The sequence below is a fragment of the Sycon ciliatum genome, chromosome 9, assembly GCF_964019385.1.
Source record: "Sycon ciliatum chromosome 9, ocSycCili1.1, whole genome shotgun sequence".
Taxonomy (NCBI): domain Eukaryota; kingdom Metazoa; phylum Porifera; class Calcarea; order Leucosolenida; family Sycettidae; genus Sycon; species Sycon ciliatum.
The window spans coordinates 7,695,482-7,715,145 of record NC_088651.1 but is presented as its reverse complement, the minus strand read 5'-3'; the positions used below and the strand labels follow the sequence as shown (position 1 = coordinate 7,715,145).

Below are 19,664 nucleotides of genomic sequence, written 5' to 3'. Positions count from 1 at the left end.
CCCACCAGCATCGCCGCTTCGAATGCTGCCGCCACTGGCACGGCCATTACTGCTGCTGCTGTCACCACCAGCACAACTGCTGCGACTGCTCTCCCACCAGCACCACCGGAACTACTGCTGCTGTCGCCACCTGCTGTCCCCATCCAGCACCGCCACTCCTTTTCTAGTGTTGTCGTGACCAACACGCTTCTGCTGCTTCTGCCGCCACCAACACTGCTACTGCTGCTGCTGATGTCGCCATCATTACCACTGCTATATGTTAGCAAGAATTTTCCTGGCTCACACCACTTCAAAATCCATGATCTAGGTCTGCTATAGTGTCAGTATACCGTCCCAGCACGTTAAGCACTGCTATAGTGTCAGTGTACCGTCCCAGCACGTTAAGCACTGGTAAAGATCTCTATCTACTCCCTCCGCGTCATTAAAATTGTTGCTTCGCACATCGCATTGTCTGTGACTTGTTCGTCTTAGTCAGACTGTCGGAATCGCGGTTTTCTGTATTTGAACATTGGTGGGACCCTTCCTGCGCAATGTCTACTTGATACTGAAGCCGTGGTGGTCTCGGTGCTCTCTTCCACACCAAACATCGTGCTCCGCAATATTTCGCCCCAGGGCGCGTATCTTTTTTTGGAGTTCGTGCCGGCCCATATCGTTCCCGTGGGCATTTATCAAGACTGAAAACTTGGCTATATGAATCCTGGTATATCTCATGAATTCGAAATACTGAAGTTGACGATGGCTGTACTTGTGGCGCCTGTTGCTGCGAAGTTATCAGGTCTGAACTGCGTACCCTATCCCACTGGAAGGTCGTTACAGTGTACTTGAAAATGCTAGTTTGCCGTCATCGTCTGCCACCTGGAGGCATGGATCGCTTGAAAATGAAGTTTCATGACCTGAATTGGAACGTGCGTCTTGTTCAGCGTAGTGTTGGGTGCTGAAAGGTCTGCCTCGAACTCTGATGAAGATGTCGATTTTAACCACAAGTGCAGCGAAGCGAGAGGCCACAATCTAAAGCTTGGTCCGTCGACAATTCTCTGCCTCAATTTCTAGCTGATTCCTTTGCCCTTCGAGTGGACGAAATAAATTTGAAAAATCTCTCTGGGAAGGGACAATTTTAATGACGCGGATGAAGTACATGTACACTCAAACAATAATAAGAGGACGAAAAAAGTGTTTTTACTCCAAATTTCATGCACTAACCGATATCATAAAACAGTAATGATGAAATCTGGATCAATACTGGTTAATATACCCACAAACTTGCAAAGTGTAAATTGCTGCATCATGGCGCATCTAATCTAAAAGGTGCGAACGACAGCAGTGCAAAGCGTAAACGACGGCATCATGGCGCAAATCTAGAAGGTGCGAATGACAGCAGTGGTGAAAGGTATCACTTCAAATGACAAACACTGGAGCTGGTGGTCTCTTACTTGATTAGGTGATGGCTGTGGATGGTTTGAAGTTCCCAAGGTAGTACTTATTACCGTAGCGACACTTTGACATAAGTTCACTCCTCTTGTTGAGAGAGAGATAGGTGCTTGGGTGCTTGTGCGATTGCTAATTTTTCGGCCGGGCACAGGTTGCACCTTTTGCAACCCCCTTCCTTTTCTTCTTCTTTTCTTGTCTCGTCCGTTTTACCCTCGTCGAAGTACTGTACGTTTTCCCGGTATCCACTCTCTCTCTCTCTCTCTCTCTCTCTCTTTTCTCTCTCTCTCTCTCTCTCTCTCTCTCTCTCTCTCTCTCTCTCTCTCTCTCTCTCTCTCTCAGCGCATCACTATAGATCAGAGTCGCATCTCTGAACACGTCTTCATCATTGGAAATTTCTGTGAGTCTTCTGCTGATCGATGCAGGCAGGTTCTGGATGATTGTAGGTGAATGATTTGACTGGTAGTTGATATACATTGGCTTGTCGTTCGGTTTCCGGCAAGGGCGGCACTTTCCGGTGGTCAGGTCCAATGTCACGTCCAGAAAGTCGACTCTCTTCAGGTTTGTCTGTATCGTTATTTCCAGTCCCAGGTTCTGGAATATGTTGGTATTTTCCTTTCTTATACGGTCAGCTTCATGTCTCGACGCATTCCTGAACACAACCAGACCGTCGTCCCGATACAATCCGACGTTTCTGCCGTTGAATATGTTCGCTATCATGGCGAGGGCAAAGGCTCCGACAAGCTCACACACTTCAGCTCCATCATAGCTCCCCATTGTCACGTCAAAGTGCTTGTTGTTCCTTTTCACCCACTGCTTCTCCATGCCAAACAGCAGTGATCGCCTGGCGTGGAATATGATGTCACACTCCTCCTGGGAGATGTCTGTGTAGCGGCGGGCGAATTCAATGGATCTCTGGAGGAGGTCTTTGGAGATTGAGGGGTAGAAATCTACAATGTCAAAGCACACGAGTATGCACTTTTATTTTTCTGGAATGCTTGTGAACCACTCTATCACCGCTGCCGTGTTCCTCTATTCATGAATCTGCAGCTGGGGGCAGAGCTGTTTTAGGGTGGTACCGAGTATGGACTTGGAGGCTATGCCGATTTCACTCTTTGAGGGATTAATGAGCCGGCATGGTAGGGACCGGCACAAGTTGTCCTTGTGATCCTTCAGCGTTTTGTATGCGCCCTTCTTCGCCATTGCGGCCATTCTGTCGTCCAGCTCAAGCGTACATGCACAACCCCAGGGTTTTGAGCAGTGGGAAAGATTTCTATCTAAATGTACAAATGTACATTCCTAGGTTTTGAGCAGGTTTTGAGTAGTGCTCAAACGAGCACTCTATATGCTATCGAACGAGTAGTGTCACTATCGAGTTGAGCACTCTATAAGCTATCGAACGAGTAGTGCCACTATCGAGTTGAGTACTTTATAAGCTATCGAACGAGTAGTGTCACTATCGTCTTGAGTACTATAAGCTATCGAACGTGTAGTGTCATTATCGAGTTGAGTACTCTATAGGGCAACCTGGTCGCTCTTATGGGCACATTCCCATCACGCCAACTTTACCTTCGAATTGAGCACACGTGTTCATTGTACAGAGTAGGTCAAGTTTCGCCCAAAGTCAGTGACATCTCTCGGAGTGATTTTTCTCTCTTTCACTTGCATCTACATAGCTAAAAACTTCCAGTAATAGTAGGCACAGCTCTGACTGACGTCGAAAAGAACTACATCAGTAGAGTTTGTCAGTTTGTGCTACACAACAAAGCCTGGACAGTATACACATTCCTGTGGTATACGTTTATGTTATCGAGTGTCGAGCCCACCTTTGAATTCAAGTCAAGTACTCAGAGAGTGGGTAATCGAGTACTCGGTGTGCTCCTTTGAGCACTATTATAGCACTATTATAGTTTACCGCTGCCACCAATGTAATAGTGTGTATATTCGTAGTGTTCAGTTCAACCCGTGCATTTTCCTGTTCAGATGGCGCAGCCTCAAGTAGCAGCAGCAGCTCCGGCCCGCCCGGCGGCTTTAGGACGCCCAGTCATCTTACCACCTGAGTTTACCGGAACAAGCAGCGAAGACTGGCTGACATTTATGGGCCAATTTAACGTCGCCTGTCAGGCAAACGGATATGCGGATGATCAACGCCTGGATTTCCTGCCCTGTCGTCTCCGCGAGGGGGCGTTTCATGTCTACCAGACATTCCGGGCCCAGCACCCGAATGATGCCTACGATGAGCTGTGCGATCGTCTCACTGCGTATTTCAACCCTCCGCAGCATCGCCCGTCGTTCGAGGCCGAGTTTCGGGCTAGAACAATGAAAACAACTGAGAGTCCGGTGGAGTTTGCGTCTGCGTTGCAGAAATTGGCGTCAAGGGCCTACCCAGGCCAGGAAAACACGGACCTCTTCCAGCGTTTACTGGTCAATCAGTTTATCGATGGCCTCCCTTCTCCAGAGCTTCGCTTTCATGTTCGAAGTGCCAGCCCGAATAATTTTGCACAAGCTGTGCAAAGGGCTCTGGAAATGGCGGCCATATTCGACGCAGAGCAGCGTCAGTCGAACGGTGCCGCGATCGCGGGTGCATCGCCGACACCTGCGGCCATATTCATCGTCCGCGGGTCAAGCACTGCACTCCCACCTACGAAATTCTAGAATATTCCAGAGCTGTGAACTGTGATTGGTTAATTATGCCAATGTTCTAGAACAATAACACTAGCAGCCAACCACAGTTCACAACAGACACTGAGTCATACGGGTAAATACGGGTTTAGCCATACACGACTCATTCATTACTCACGAGCGACTCACGGAAAGGGTAATAACATGCAGATACAAAATACGCAAGTAGAGAAAAATGTAACTAACTCAGTAACTGCCCATCTTGGGGTTTGAACCAAGGAATCTGTATCAACACAAGCTCTACAAATAAATACTCTTTTACTGCGAAAAATATACTTTCTATTAAAATGCAACTCCTACACATTCAACCTCACTCCTTCAAGGGAAGTGTGGGGCTCTGATATGCTTGACAATGTGGGGCAGCCTTGTGATTACACATACGCGGTGATTCGGGCCATGTATTGCTGGGTATTGAGGTTTGAGTCAGTCTTACGGCTAACCTCACTCCTTCAAGGCAAGTGTGGGGCTCTGATTAGCTTGACAATGTGGCGCAGGCTTGTGATTGCACATACCCGGTGATTCGGGCCGTGTATTACTTGGCAATGAAGCTATGAGTCAGTCTTGCATTCAACCTCACTCCTTCAAGGGAAGTGTGGGGCTCTGATAAGCTTGACAATGTGGGGTGGCCTTGTGATCACAAAACCGGTGATTCGGGCTATGTATTGCTGGGCATTCAGCTTTGAGTCAGTTTTACAACAAACCTCACTCCTTCAAGAGAAGTGTGGGGCTCTGTTTACTTGCAGAAGCATAACATCCGAGAACAGCAGCATAACATCTTGAGCATGTATATTGTATCTGTGTTTACACTGTAGTTGATGACAATGGACTTGGCTTGTGTCTTATGTTCCATCTCTGCTGCAGACTCACTGTGTTGTTCGAAGTCTGATGTCTTCATGGACATCTTCTTATCCTGTGCTGAGTGAAGGCCAGTCTGCCAATTCAACTTCAACATTTAAGGTACTATCAAGAGTACATATACAAGATTGTGCAATTCCGCTTGGTTTGCACCATGGCATATATGTTTTGTTACGGTAGCAGCCTGGTCGTAAATTTCATATGGCATTGAATTGACCGTAACTTTGGTGTCTCTCAATGGATTTGAGTGAAATGTTCACCACACACTCCTGCCACTATGCTGGCCCTCTGGACATGATTTAAAAGTTCTTGCGCCTCACTGACAGGCTTTCCAGGCCGGAAAAACTCAAAATTCCGGCATAGTGCCACGGTGTGCGAGCCACCCAGGAGCCAAAAAATGCATTTACAATTTTTTCACATTTTCTTGCCCATTCTGTCCGTGCGCGGGATCCAAACCTAAAAAAGTCCAGAAGCAGCCATGGGTGGTGGGATAGGGCCCTTCAACGTGGCCCTGGAATCTGTCACAACGGCAGGAGTGGGCGTTGTTTCACAGACTCCCACAAACCCAAGTCATTTTTGGAATTTTTTTAGGTTTAGGGTCTGCTACGAGGTCGTACCTTTGATACAACATCCAGTGCTGGAACCTCCACAGCAAGCCATTTCCAAAGCGCTGCAAACCGAATCCAGGATACCCTCAAAAATCGGCAAAGACTTCCACTCACGTTCCACTACTGCCTAGTACGGAATCCTACCTGACTTCTTAACACGACTCAAACTTGCCAAAGTCACTAAATCAACGTCAACTACAATAATCAAGCCACATATCTGCAACGTCGCGAGGGTGTTGGCAAAATTCCTGCTGCACGGTGGCGGGCGAAGCCGTGCAGCCCAATACGTGGCTTAAAAACGTGATCTTTTGGACTTGGAGCAAAATTGTGCACACTTTCGCGTGTTTCCATGATACGACAAGTTGCGCACGGTCTGCTCACATTCAAATACAGTGCTGCCAACAAATGACAGCATGCAAATCTTTCCTTACAAGGGCACATTTTCGGCCATAACTCTTGCGGCTGGTGAGATCGAGACAAAAGTTTCAGAGATTTTGCAGCTGTTCATGCTCTTTCAACTGATGTAGTCCTCGATATGAATTCACAAATTTCGATTTTTCAGGGATTTTACAACCAGGCTGCCCCCTAATGTCAAGTTTTCTGGAGATCATGAGTAATACTGCATGTGCCATGTACTACGAGTCTGTGGCCGTGTGGACTTTACTGGGTTTCACTTAACCTTCATAACTTGCCTCTTAAGAGCCACAGTTTCAGAGTGATACCTTTGAGTGGCAGTACTTCAGCGCCCCATTTCACCCATGATTATCTGCGCGGTAAAGTACAGCGCCAAGAAGTTCAGCGCAGTAAAGTACAGTGCGAACATATACAGTGCGAACAAGTACAGCGCAAACAAGTACAGCGCGAAGATATATGTAGGACTCAGTATAGAGTCCATGCACTATATGATGTCCAGCACCCTATATAGAGTCCATTGGTCCAAAATCCACTATGCAGAGTCCAGGAGTCCACTCAGTTTTGATCAGCTTCATCCTGCCGCGCAATCCCCTAAGGAGTACACTTTTTCTACAAGTCCCCTATTCACGGTCCAGGAGTCCAGTTTATCCAGTCACGCCGTCCTGTACTGTTTGTTGTGCCCGAAAGAGAACAAACACCTTTTCAGTTTTGCTTGCCTCGTGGCAGCGCATTCCTTTCTTCACTTCAGCCATGGCTGTCAGTTCTGCTGTGCAGTTGCTGACAGTTATCTGTCTCGAGGTAACCAAGGAGGATAAGGAGACGTTCCAAATCATATCTGGAAAGCGTCTTGTGGTTCTCTGAAGGCGTTTCAGCAGTGCGCGGGATGAAAGCAGAAATTGCAGAACGATAAAAGTTCAGCACAGTTCAAATCTGACGAGTCAGGTACAATATTCACGGCTTACAGCAGACCCTATGTCTAATTTCAAACTCTGGATAGGGGATGCCTAATTGGCTGGACTTTATACAGGGAGTGTTGTCCACATAAAGACTCTTTATAGTTGATTTCAAAGTTTGGACTCCGTAAAGTTGATTTTGGACCTATGGACTCTATATAGGGGTTGGACATCATATAGGGGCTGGACTCTCTACTGAGTCCAACATATACAGTGCGAACAAGTGCAGTGCGAACATATACAGTGCGAACAAGTACAGCGCGAAAAAGTACAGTGCGAACAAGTACAGCGCAAACAAGAACAGCGCAAACAAGTACAGCGCGAACAAGTACAGCGCAAACAAGTACAGTGCGAACAAGTACAGTGCGACAAAGTACAGGGCGAACAAGTACAGGACGAACAAGTACAGCGCGAACAAGTACAGCGCAAACAAGTACAGTGCTAACAAGTACAGGGCGAACAAGTACAGCGCATAAAGTACAGCACGAACAAGTACAGCGCGAACAAGTACAGCGCGAAGAAGTACGGGGCGAACAAGCGCAAACAAGTACAGCGTTAACAAGTACAGCGCCAACAAGAACAGCGCAAACAAGTACAGCGCGAACAAGTACAGCGCAAACAAGTACAGCGCAAACAAGTACAGCGCGAACAAGTACAGCGCGAACAAGTACAGCGCGAACAAGTACAGCGCGAACAAGTACAGCGCGAACAAGTACAGTGCGAACATATACAGTGCGAACAAGTACAGTGCAAACAAGTACAACAAGTACAGCGCCAACAAGTACAATGCGAACAAGTACAGTGCGAACAAGTACAGCGCAAACAAGTACAGCGCGAACAAGTACAGCGCAAACAAGTACAGCGCAAACAAGTACAGCGCGAACAAGTACAGCGCAAACAAGTACAGTGCAAACAGGTACAGCGCCAACAAGTACAACAAGTACAGCGCAAACAAGTACAATGCGAACAAGTACAGTGCGAACAAGCACAGTGCGAGCAAGTACAGCGCAAACAAGTACAGGGCGAACAAGTACAGCGCAAACAAGTACAGCGCGAACAAGTACAGTGCGAACAAGTACAGTGCGAACAAGTACAGCGCCAACAAGTACAACAAGTACAGCGCCAACAAGTACAATGCGAACAAGTACAGTGCGAACAAGCACAGTGCGAACAAGTACAGTGCGAACAAGTACAGCGCAAACAAGTACAGTGCGAACAAGTACAGCGCAAACAAGTACAATGCGAACAAGTACAGTGCGAACAAGTACAGTGCGAACAAGTACAGTGCGAACAAGTACAGCGCAAACAAGTACAGTGCGAACAAGTACAGCGCAAACAAGTACAGCACACACGAACAAGTACAGAGCGAACAAGTACAGCGCCAACAAGTACAGCACACACGAACAAGTACAGTGCGAACAAGTACAGCGCAAACAAGTACAGCGCCAACAAGTACAGCGCCAACAAGTACAGCGCCAACAAGTACAGCACACACGAACAAGTACAGTGCGAACATATACAGTGCGAACAAGTACAGCGCAAACAAGTACAGCGCAAACATTTGGGACTGCTGTGAATATTTGGGACTGCTGTGAATAGTTTAGTCGCAAAGTGAAGAATCACGGGCAAAAAGACCCAAAATTTCGAGATAGGTTGATTTCAGCTTTGAGCAGACGTAGACGAGTTGTATATTGAAATGTGGATTTTTTCTTGGTGTGCTTCCCTATGTCCAGCTATAAAACAAGATCAGGGTGGGGATAGTCAGTTCTTGAGCTTGGAACGGGCAGAAAGGTGGAGGAGAAATTGTCGCTTTTTGACCATTTGTGCCCACGTGTCACTTTCAACGTACCTCTGTATAACATGACCCAGCTGTGATGTGAGTGGTCGCATTGATTTCATTTTGGTTTACTTGTAGGCCGTTGGCACCCGCATTGAGTGACGCCGAAAATTTGGCACTGCTGTGAATAGTTTAGTCGCAAAGTGAAGAATCACGGGCAAAAGGGCCCAAAACTTCGAGATGGATTGATTTCAGTTTTTGAGCAGACCTGGGGGAAGTGTTTATTGAAATGTGGAATTTTTTCTTGGTGCACTTCCCTATATCCAGCTATGCAACAAGATCCGGGTGGCGATGGTCAGTTCTTGAGCTTCGAACGGGCAGAAAGGTGAGAAATTGTCGCTTTTTGACCATTTGTGCCAACGTGTCACTTTCAACGTACCTCTGTATAACATGATCCAGCTGTGATGTGAGTGATGGCATTGATTTAATTTTTGGTTCACTTGTAGGCCGCTGGCACCCGCATTCAGCGACGCCGAAAATTTGGGACTGCTGTGAAATGTTTAGTCGCAAAGTGAAGAATCACCGACAAAAGGGCCCAAAACTTCGATGGATTGATTTCAGCTTTGAGTAGCCCTGGGGGAAATCTTTATTGAAGTGTGGAATTTTTTCTTGGTGCACTTCCCTATGTCCAGCTATGCAACAAGATCAGGGTGGCGATGGTCAGTTCTTGAGCTTCGAACAGGCAGAAAGGTGAGAAATTGTTGCGTTTTGACCATTTGTGCACACGTGTGACTTTCAACGTACCCAGCTGTGATGTGAGTGGTCGCATTGATTTGATTTTTGGTTTGCTTATAGGCCGCTGCCACCCGCTGTTAGTGACACCGAAAATTTGGCACTGCTGTGAAAAGTTTAGTCGCAAAGTGAAGAATCACGGGCAAAAGGGCCCGAAACTTCGAGATGGATTGATTTCAGCTTTGGGCAGACCTGGGCGAAGTGTTTATTGAAATGTGGAATTTTTCTTGGTGCACTTCCCTAAATCCAGCTATGCAACAAGATCTGGGTGGCGATGGTCAGTTCTTGAGCTTCGAACGGGCAGAAAGGTGAGAAATTGTCGCTTTTTGACGATTTGTGCCAACGTGTCACTTTCAACGTACCTCTGTATAACATGATCCAGCTGTGATGTGAGTGATGGTATTGATTTAATTTTTGGTTCACTTGTAGGCCGCTGGCACCCGCATTCAGTGACGCCGAAAATTTGGGACTGCTGTGAATAGTTTAGTCGCAAAGTGGAGAATCACCGACAAAAGGGCCCAAAACTTCGATGGATTGATTTCAGCTTTGAGTAGCCCTGGGGGAAGTCTTTATTGAAGTTTGGAATTTTTTCTTGGTGCACTTCCCTATGTCCAGCTATGCAACAAGATCAGGGTGGCGATGGTCAGTTTTTGAGCTTCGAACAGGCAGAAAGGTGAGAAATTGTCGCGTTTTGACCATTTGTGCACACGTGTGACTTTCAACGTACCCAGCTGTGATGTGAGTGGTCGCATTGATTTGATTTTTGGTTTGCTTATAGGCCGCTGCCACCCGCTGTTAGTGACGCCGAAAATTTGGCACTGCTGTCAATAGTTTAGTCGCAAAGTGAAGAATCACGGGCAAAAAGGCCCAAAAATTCGAGATAGATAGATTTCAGCTTTGAGCAGCCCTGGGGGAAGTGTTTATTAAAATGTGGAATTTTTTCTTGGTCCACTTCCCTATGTCCAGCTATGCAACAAGATCAGGGTGGCGATGGTCAGTTCTTGAGCTTCGAACAGGCAGAAAGGTGAGAAATTGTCGCTTTTTGACCATTTGTGCCAACGTGTCACTTTCAACGTACCTCTGTATAACATGATCCAGCTGTGATGTGAGTGATGGCATTGATTTAATTTTTGGTTCACTTGTAGGCCGCTGGCACCCGCATTCAGCGACGTCGAAAATTTGGGACTGCTGTGAAAAGTTTAGTCGCAAAGTGAAGAATCATCGACAAAAGGGCCCAAAACTTCGATGGATTGATTTCAGCTTTGAGTAGCCCTGGGGGAAATCTTTATTGAAGTGTGGAATTTTTTCTTGGTGCACTTCCCTATGTCCAGCTATGCAACAAGATCAGGGTGGCGATGGTCAGTTCTTGAGCTTCGAACGGGCAGAAAGGTGAGAAATTGTCGCGTTTTGACCATTTGTGCACACGTGTGACTTTCAAGCTGTGATGTGAGTGGTCGCATTGATTTGATTTTTGGTTTGCTTATAGGCCGCTGCCACCCGCTGTTAGTGACGCCGAAAATTTGGCACTGCTGTGAAAAGTTTAGTCCTAAATGAAGAATCACGGGCAAAAGGGCCCAAAACTTCGAGATGGATTGATTTCAGCTTTGAGCAGACCTGGGCGAAGTGTTTATTGAAATGTGGAATTTTTCGTGGTGCACTTCCCTAAATCCAGCTATGCAACAAGATCCGGGTGGCGATGGTCAGTTCTTGAGCTTCGAACGGGCAGAAAGGTGAGAAATTGTCGCCTTTTGACGATTTGTGCCAACGTGTCACTTTCAACGTACCTCTGTATAACATGATCCAGCTGTGATGTGAGTGATGGCATTGATTTAATTTTTGGTTCACTTGTAGGCCGCTGGCACCCGCATTCAGCGACACCGAAAATTTGGGACTGCTGTGAATAGTTTAGTCGCAAAGTGAAGAATCACGGGCAAAAAGGCCCAAAACTTCGAGACAGGTTGATATCAGCTTTGAGCAGCCCTGGGCGAAGTGTTTATTGAAATGTGGAATTTTTTCTTGGTGCACTTCCCTATGTCCAGCTATGCAACAAGATCAGGGTATTGATGGTCAGTTCTTGAGCTTGGAACGGGCAGAAAGGTGGAGGAGAAATTGTCGCTTTTGACCATTTGTGCCCACGTGTCACTTTCAACGTACCTCTGTATAACATGACCCAGCTGTGATGTGAGTGGTCGCATTGATTTCATTTTGGTTTACTTGTAGGCCGTTGGCACCCGCATTGAGTGACGCCGAAAATTTGGCACTGCTGTGAATAGTTTTGTCGCAAAGTGAAGAATCACGGGCAAAAGGGCCTAAAACTTCGAGATGGATTGATTTCAGTTTTGAGCAGACCTGGGCGAAGTGTTTATTGAAATGTGGAATTTTTTCTTGGTGCACTTCCCTATATCCAGCTATGCAACAAGATCCGGGTGGCGATGGTCAGTTCTTGAGCTTCGAACGGGCAGAAAGGTGGGAAATTGTCGCTTTTTGACCATTTGTGCCAACGTGTCACTTTCAACGTACCTCTGTATAACATGATCCAGCTGTGATGTGAGTGATGGCATTGATTTAATTTTTGGTTCACTTGTAGGCCGCTGGCACCCGCATTCAGCGACGCCGAAAATTTGTGACTGCTGTGAATAGTTTAGTCGCAAAGTGAAGAATCGCCGACAAAAGGGCCCAAAACTTCGATGGATTGATTTCAGCTTTGAGTAGCCCTGGGCGAAATCTTTATTGAAGTTTGGAATTTTTTCTTGGTGCACTTCCCTATGTCCAGCTATGCAACAAGATCAGGGTGGCGATGGTCAGTTCTTGAGCTTCGAACAGGCAGAAAGGTGAGAAATTGTCGCTTTTTGACCATTTGTGCCCACGTGTCACTTCCAACGTACCTCTCTATAACATGAGCCAGCCGTGATGTAACTGGTCGCATTGATTTCATTTTTGGTTTGCTTGTAGGCCGCGGGCACCCGCATTCAGTGAAGCCGAAAATTTGGCACTGTTGTGAATAGTTTAGTCGCAAAGTGAAGAATCACGGGCAAAAAGGGCCTAAAACTTCGAGATGGATTGATTTCAGCTTTGAGCAGCCCTGGGCGAAGTGTTTATTGAAATGTAGAATTTTTTCTTGGTTCACTTCCCTATGTCCAGTTATGCAACAAGATCTGGGTGGAGATGGCCAGTTGTTGAGCTTCAAACGGGCAGAAAGGTGAGAAATTGTCGCTTTTTGACCATTTGTGCCCACGTGTCACTTCCAACGTACCTCTGTATAACATGACCCAGCTGTGATGTGAGTGGTCGCATTGATTTAATTTTTGGTTTGCTTATAGGCCGCTGCTACCCGCTGTCAGTGACCCCGAGAATTTGGCACTGCTGTGAATAGTTTAGTCGCAAAGTGAAGAATCACGGGCAAAAAGGCCCAAAACTTCGAGATAGGTTGATATGACCTTTGAGCAGCTCTGGGCGAAGTGTTTATTGAAATGGGGAAATTTTCTTGGTGCATTTCGCTATGTCCAGCTGTGCAACAAGATCCGGGTGGCGATGGTCAGTTCTTGAGCTTCGAACTGGCAGAAAGGTGAGAAATTGTCGCTTTTTGACCATTTGTGCCCACGTGTCACTTCCAACGTACCTCTCTATAACATGACCCAGGTGCGATGTGAGTGATCGCATTGATTTAATTTTTGGTTTACTTGTAGGGAGCTGGCACCCGCATTCAGTGACGCCAAAAATTTGGGACTGCTGTGAATAGTTTAGTCGCAAAGTGAAGAATCACGGGCAAAAGGGCCCAAAACTTCAAGATGGATTGATTTCAGCTTTGAGCAGCCCTTGGCGAAGTTAGTTTTTATTGAAGTGTGGAATTTTTTCTTGGTGCACTTCCCTATATCTAGCTATTTAACAAGATCAGGGTGGCGATGGTCAGTTCTTGAGCTTCGAAAAGGCAGAAAGGTGAGAAATTGTCGCGTTTTGACCATTTGTGCCCATGTGTCACTTCCAACGTACCTCTCTGTAACATGACCCAGCTGGGATGTGAGTGGTCGCATTGATTTGATTTTTGGTTTGCTTATAGGCTGCTGCCACCCGCTGTCAGTGACGCCGAAAATTTGGGACTGCTGTGAATAGTTTAGTTGGAAAGTGAAGAATCTTGGGCAAAAAGGCCCAAAACTTTGAGATAGGTTGATATCAGCTTTGAGCAGCCCTGGGCGAAGTGTTTATTGAAATGTGGAATTTTTTCTTGGTGCACTTCCCTATGTCCAGCTATGCAACAAGATCAGGGTGTCGATGGTCAGTTCTTGAGCTTCGAACGGGCAGAAAGGTGAGAAATTGTCGCTTTTTGACCATTTGTGCCCACGTGTCACTTGCAACGTACCTCTGTATAACATGACCCAGCTGTGATGTGAATGGTCGCATTGATTTAATTTTTGGTTTACTTGTAGGCCGCTGTCACCCGCATTCAGCGACGTCGAAAATTTGGGCTTGCTGTGAATAGTTTAGTCGCAAAGTGAAGAATCACCGGCAAAAGGGCCCACAACTTCGAGATGGATTGATTTCAGCTTTGAGGAGCCCTGGTGGAATTTTTTATTGAAGTGTGGAATTTTTTCTTGGTGCACTTCCCTATGTCCAGCTATACAAAAAGATCAGGGTGGTGATGGTCAGTTCTTGAGCTTCGAACTGGCAGAAAGGTGAGAAATTGTCGCTTTTTAACCATTTGTGCCGACGTGTCACTTCCAACGTACCTCTCTATAACATAACCCAGCTGGGATGTGAGTGGTCGCATTGATTTTATTTTTGGTTTGCTTATAGGCCGCTGCTACCCGCTGTCAGTGACGCCGAAAATTTGGCACTGCTGTGAATAGTTTAGTCGCAAAGTGAAGAATCACGGGCAAAAGGCCCCAAAACTTCGAGATGGATTGATTTCAGCTTTGAGCAGCCCTGGGCGAAGTGTTTATTGAAATGTGGAATTTTTTCTTGGTGCACTTCCCTATGTCCAGCTATGCAACAAGGTCAGGGAGGAGATGGCCAGTTGTTGAGCTTCGAACGGGCAGAAAGGTGAGAAATTGTCGCATTTTGACCATTTGTGCCCACGTGTCACTTCCAACGTACCTCTCTATAACATGACCCAGCTGTGATGTGAGTGATCGCATTGAATTAATTTTTGGTTTACTTGTAGGCCGCTGGCACCCGCATTCAGCGACGCCGAAAATTTGGGACTGCTGTGAATAGTTTAGTCGCAAAGTGAAGAATCACGGGCAAAAGGGCTCAAAACTTCGAGATGGATTGATTTCAGCTTTGAGCAGCTCTGGGCGAAGTGTTTATTGAAGTTTGGAATTTTTTCTTGGTGCACTTCCCTATGTCCAGCTGTACAAAAAGATCAGGGTGGCGATGGTCAGTTCTTGAGCTTCGAACAGGCAGAAAGGTGAGAAATTGTCGCGTTTTGACCATTTGTGCACACGTGTCACTTTCAACGTACCTCTCTATAACATGACCCAGCTGTGATGTGAGTGGTCGCATTGATTTGATTTTTGGTTTGCTTATAGGCCGCTGTCACCCGCTGTTAGTGACGCCTAAAATTTGGCACTGCTGTGAATAGTTTAGTCGCAAAGTGAAGAAGCCACGGTGACTTCATGTGCACCAACTAATGACATGGCGTCCTTTCATGCGGTTTACCGCACGGATTTATGAAGTCAGACATATTCCGATTTATTTGCATCAATCGCACAAAATTAGGTACATTTCTCTTGTAAACCCTGTCAGTTTGAGAATTTAGACAAACACCGAACAAATTTTAGCCGCGACGAGGATCGATCGGGAGGAATCCATCATTATTATTTACATAGCTACTACCATCACGTCGACCGAGTGAAGATCGAAATGATAATGGAGTGGAGAGAAGAAGACCTGAACTAGAGTGCTTGAGAGACTATGTAGTGTCACATGAGAATTGCTTCGTTAGGAAGGCTCTCCTTTTGAATGGAGAAGCCCAACGTCGCTGATTTGCATCGCCGTTTTCAAGCGCTGATCTGCAGTCGGAATGTTTTTGTAAATAATTATTCGTAGTTGTGGACGTGGATGGATTCAGCGCTCTGTTCTCTCAGCAAGCCTACTCAGTCCAACACGAAGGACTTCCATGAGCGAAACAACGTGCTCCTCCAGCAAGTGCAGCTCGGGGTAATATGGCCAATGCCACGGGAGACCACCTCGTGCCTGCATAAGGCCAAGAATTGATGGCAAGACATCTTTGATGAGCGCCTTCGACTTCAAGGACGCAATATTATCTCCTCAGCAGTAACTGCAGCGCTCTTGCTGAAAATATCACTGCAAGCATGCACTAGGCATGATTTAGTGAAGAGCTACTTGTACTAGCGATTGGAGATTTGGTGTTGGCTTCCAGGGCTGGGCATATCTGCTCCATCATGGTAACTGGTGCGTTTGTCAAGGCAGTGCAGTTTCTGCTGCTGTTTCACAAGCCATATGCGCATATGCGCAGTGAGTAGGAATTTGTTGTATGATAGCTGAGGATCACCAGCCTTCATGGACAAACCTATATTGGGACTGGTTGCTGAACAGTGCACACCTAAATCTCTCAGCAAGCTCTCTTGCTCAGCTGGTGACGAACACTATATACCCGCTGCTTTGGGCTTGCAGCCCCATCTCCCGACCGTAGACAGATCGAAAGGCTGTCACGGTCCTGTGACCATCGGCGTACAGTTGACGCTGATGGGGCATCGGATAAAGTGCTGGCGTCAGTAATTGTCTGGTATACCTGGAATCTACATCTACAGCTGGTTTTGACTTCCAGCCATCCTTCGTTAGTTATGCTTGTGACTATCATGCCAGCAAGTCGATCAGCAGCATCACCTCGCATCTTTGATGGTGAGGCCTGCAAAACGTCACCGACCAGTGACGATGCTCAAAAGGGCACCCTACCAGAGCTGGCGCAGTGTATGGTGCAGTCTTTCATGAATCCATGAACTATGCTGTTTGGCTGCTGTAGCTCTGACGCTTGCGTGTGTGCCTTACATTAAGGGCAGCGGGCCGTCTGCTCTAGCCATTTGCCAATGCATGCACGGCTGAACGTCTACCAACAAGCTGCAAACACTTCTCTCCCTACCACACTGTGACATAGTGGATATTGTGCGTGTGTTGTTGCATTCCTATCTGAACTGAACTGTTCTGGATGCAGAGATTTACCCACTAAGCCCTAGAGAAATATGAATAAATACTATACTACCGTATTTCCACAAATAGTAGGCCGGTCTACTATTTTTTCAACCTCGTCCTAACCCGGCCTTATAATCGAGGACGGTCTTGTATTCGAGGACGGTCTTTTATTCTTTCAACCCAGTTTGACCCCCCGGTCTTCTATTTCTCGCCACACAGTTTTACCCCCGTTCTTCCATTTTCTTCTACACAGTTTGAGCACGGTCTTCTATTTTTTCCCACAGTTTGAGCACGGTCTTCTATTTTTAACACAAGAACAAAGACTCATTTAGTAGGCCCGGTCTTCTAATCGGAGACGGTCTTTTATTTTTTCAATCGCCCCCTGCCCCGGCCTTGTATACGAGGAAGGCGTTGTATACGAGGACGGCCTTTTATTTGCGGAAATACGGTACTACTATTACTAAACTTGGTATGCGGGTGTGACGCGCTGCTGCTCATCAGATTCGGTCCATGCGACGCTCGTGTTTTTAGTTTTGTTATTTTGTCTGCCTTTTTTGAATTCGTAAACCGAACAGACTAAACTATCCAGTGATCAGGTACTGGTGTGGTGGGGCGAGGTTTTGTTGGTGATGCTGCTGTCAGTGGTGGCGGCGTGCATGTGCTCGTGCTTGCGGGCGATGGCCCGCGTTTTCTCCCATGCCGCAAGTTTGTCTTGCGTTTGTGTTCTGCATTTGGACTTCCTGCCAGGCTTGGGCTTGCATTTCAAACAGTTTGTCCCACTGTGTGGCTCCCAGTCTTTGAGCGGTGTACATCCACCTCTAGAGCTCCAGAGAATGTTGGGCCCCTGGCAGTAACAGTGCATTCCATGGCCAATTTTCAAGTGTGGCAAAAATGTTCAGGGTGTATTTGGTTTCATCCACATTGAGATGAAACACTGCCAAAATGGATTCAGTATGATCTGCCACACGATACTTCGTCTGTCCACTCCTTGAAGCGAATTTCTCCCCTCCAATACGACAACACGAAGACAGGAAGCTAACATGAGCCTCCATTTCTGAACAAAATTACGTCTCTAACATGGCCACGAAAAGCTACAGTTATGCACGTCAAGCTTAGGACTACACGAAATCGAAAGGCTAGGACATCGAGGTATACTAGAAAATTTTCTGCGAGGCGGAGAAAATTCGCTGACGAGGTTGGCGAGCCCTTGAAATCGAGCGACGATCCAAAAATAATTGCACCCACGTCGAGAAAGAAACCATGCGTAGCGCGTGGGTAACCCAAGAAGATCGCTCGAGCGGCGGCACAGTCGAAGGCAAGGCCAGTCCAAGCTCTAAACTCTATCGAATGACCTGGCAAACACCCGTGGTTTCGGTTGACCTTGCCCGTTTGAGATGGAAGTCGAGCGAAATTGCAAACATACGACTAGGCCAGGTCGCATAAAAAATGAAAAAGATTAAAATTTGGCCGCCATGTTTAATGAACGCGCATCGCATGCATGGGACAGCCGTGAAGCACGGGCAAAAAGGCCCAAAACTTCGAGATAGATAGATTTCAGCTTTGAGCAGCCCTGGGGGAAGTGTTTATTGAAATGTGGAATGTTTTCTTGGTCCACTTCCCTATGTCCAGCTATGCAACAAGATCAGGGTGGCGATGGTCAGTTCTTGAGCTTCGAACGGGCAGAAAGGTGAGAAATTGTTGCTTTTTGACCATTTGTGCCCACGTGTCACTTCCAGCGTACCCCTCTATAACATTACCCAGCTGGGATGTAAGTGGTCGTATTGATTTCTTTTTTGGTTTGCTTGTAGGCCGCTGGCACCCGCATTCAGTGACGCCGAAAATTTGGCACTGCTGTGAATAGTTTAGTCGCAAAGTGAAGAATCACGGGCAAAAAGGCCCAAAACTTCGAGACAGGTTGATATCAGCTTTGAGCAGCTCTGGGCGAAGTGTTTATAGAAATGGGGAAATTTTCTTGGTGCATTTCCCTATGTCCAGCTATGCAACAAGATCCGGGTGGCGATGGTCAGTTCTGGAGCTTCGAACGGGCAGAAAGGTGAGAAATTGTCGCTTTTTGACCATTTGTGCCCAAGTGTCACTTTCAACGTACCTCTGTATACCATGACCCAGCTGTGATGTGAGTGATCGCATTGATTTAATTTTTGTTTTACTTGTAGGCCGCTGGCACCCGCATTCAGCGACCCCAAAAATTTCTGCTGCTGTGAATAGTTTAGTCGCAAAGTGAAGAATCACGGACAAAAGGGCCCAAAACTTCGAGATGGATTGATTTCAGCTTTGTGCAGCCCTGGGGGAAGTGTTTATTGAAGTGTGGAATATTTTCTTGGTGCACTTCCCTATGTCTAGCTATACAACAAGATCAGGGTGGCGATGGTCAGTTCTTGAGCTTCGAAAAGGCAGAAAGGCGAGAAATTGTCGCGTTTTGACCATTTGTGCACACATGTCACTTTCAACGTACCTCTCTATAACATGACCCAGCTGTGATGTGAGTGGTCGGTTTGATTTTATTTTTGGTTTGCTTATAGGCCGCTGCCACCTGCTGTCAGTGACGCCGAAAATATGGCACTGCTGTGAATAGCTTATTCGCAAAGTGTTGAATCACGGGCCAAAAGGCCCAAAACTTTGAGATAGATAGATATCAGCTTTGAGCAGCCCTCGGCAAAATGTTTATTGAAATGTGGAATCTTTTCTTGGTGCACTTTCCTATGTCCAGCTATGCAACAAGATCAGGGTGTCGATGGTCAGTTCTTGAGCTTCGAACGGGCAGAAGGGTGAGAAATTGTCGCTTTTTGACCATTTGTGCCCACGTGTCACTTTCAACGTACCTCTGTATAACATGACCCAGCTGTGATGTGAGTGATCGCATTGATTTAATTTTTGGTTTACTTGTAGGCCGCTGGCACCCGCATTCAGCGACGCCGAAAATTTGGGACTGCTGTGAATAGTTTAGTCGCAAAGTGAAGAATCACGGGCAAAAGGGCCCAAAACTTCGAG

At 46.7% G+C, this 19,664-nt stretch overlaps 2 long non-coding RNA genes across 3 annotated transcripts; both read left to right on the top strand.

Annotated features, from left to right (window-relative positions):
- Positions 1-4,778: 4,778 nt before the first annotated feature.
- Positions 4,779-19,441, top strand: LOC135825341 (uncharacterized). Of its 2 annotated transcripts, XR_010555060.1 has the most exons (8): positions 13,401-13,442; positions 13,752-13,809; positions 14,119-14,176; positions 14,486-14,543; positions 14,853-14,910; positions 18,285-18,342; positions 18,651-18,708; positions 19,384-19,441. It is a non-coding gene; the product is annotated as an uncharacterized LOC135825341 (long non-coding RNA). The 2 variants fall into 2 exon arrangements; XR_010555061.1 differs by lacking the exons at positions 13,401-13,442; positions 13,752-13,809; positions 14,119-14,176 and adding an exon at positions 4,779-5,064.
- Positions 11,900-13,071, top strand: LOC135825187 (uncharacterized). Its single transcript, XR_010555032.1, has 4 exons — positions 11,900-11,972; positions 12,280-12,337; positions 12,648-12,705; positions 13,014-13,071. It is a non-coding gene; the product is annotated as an uncharacterized LOC135825187 (long non-coding RNA).
- Positions 19,442-19,664: the final 223 nt, after the last annotated feature.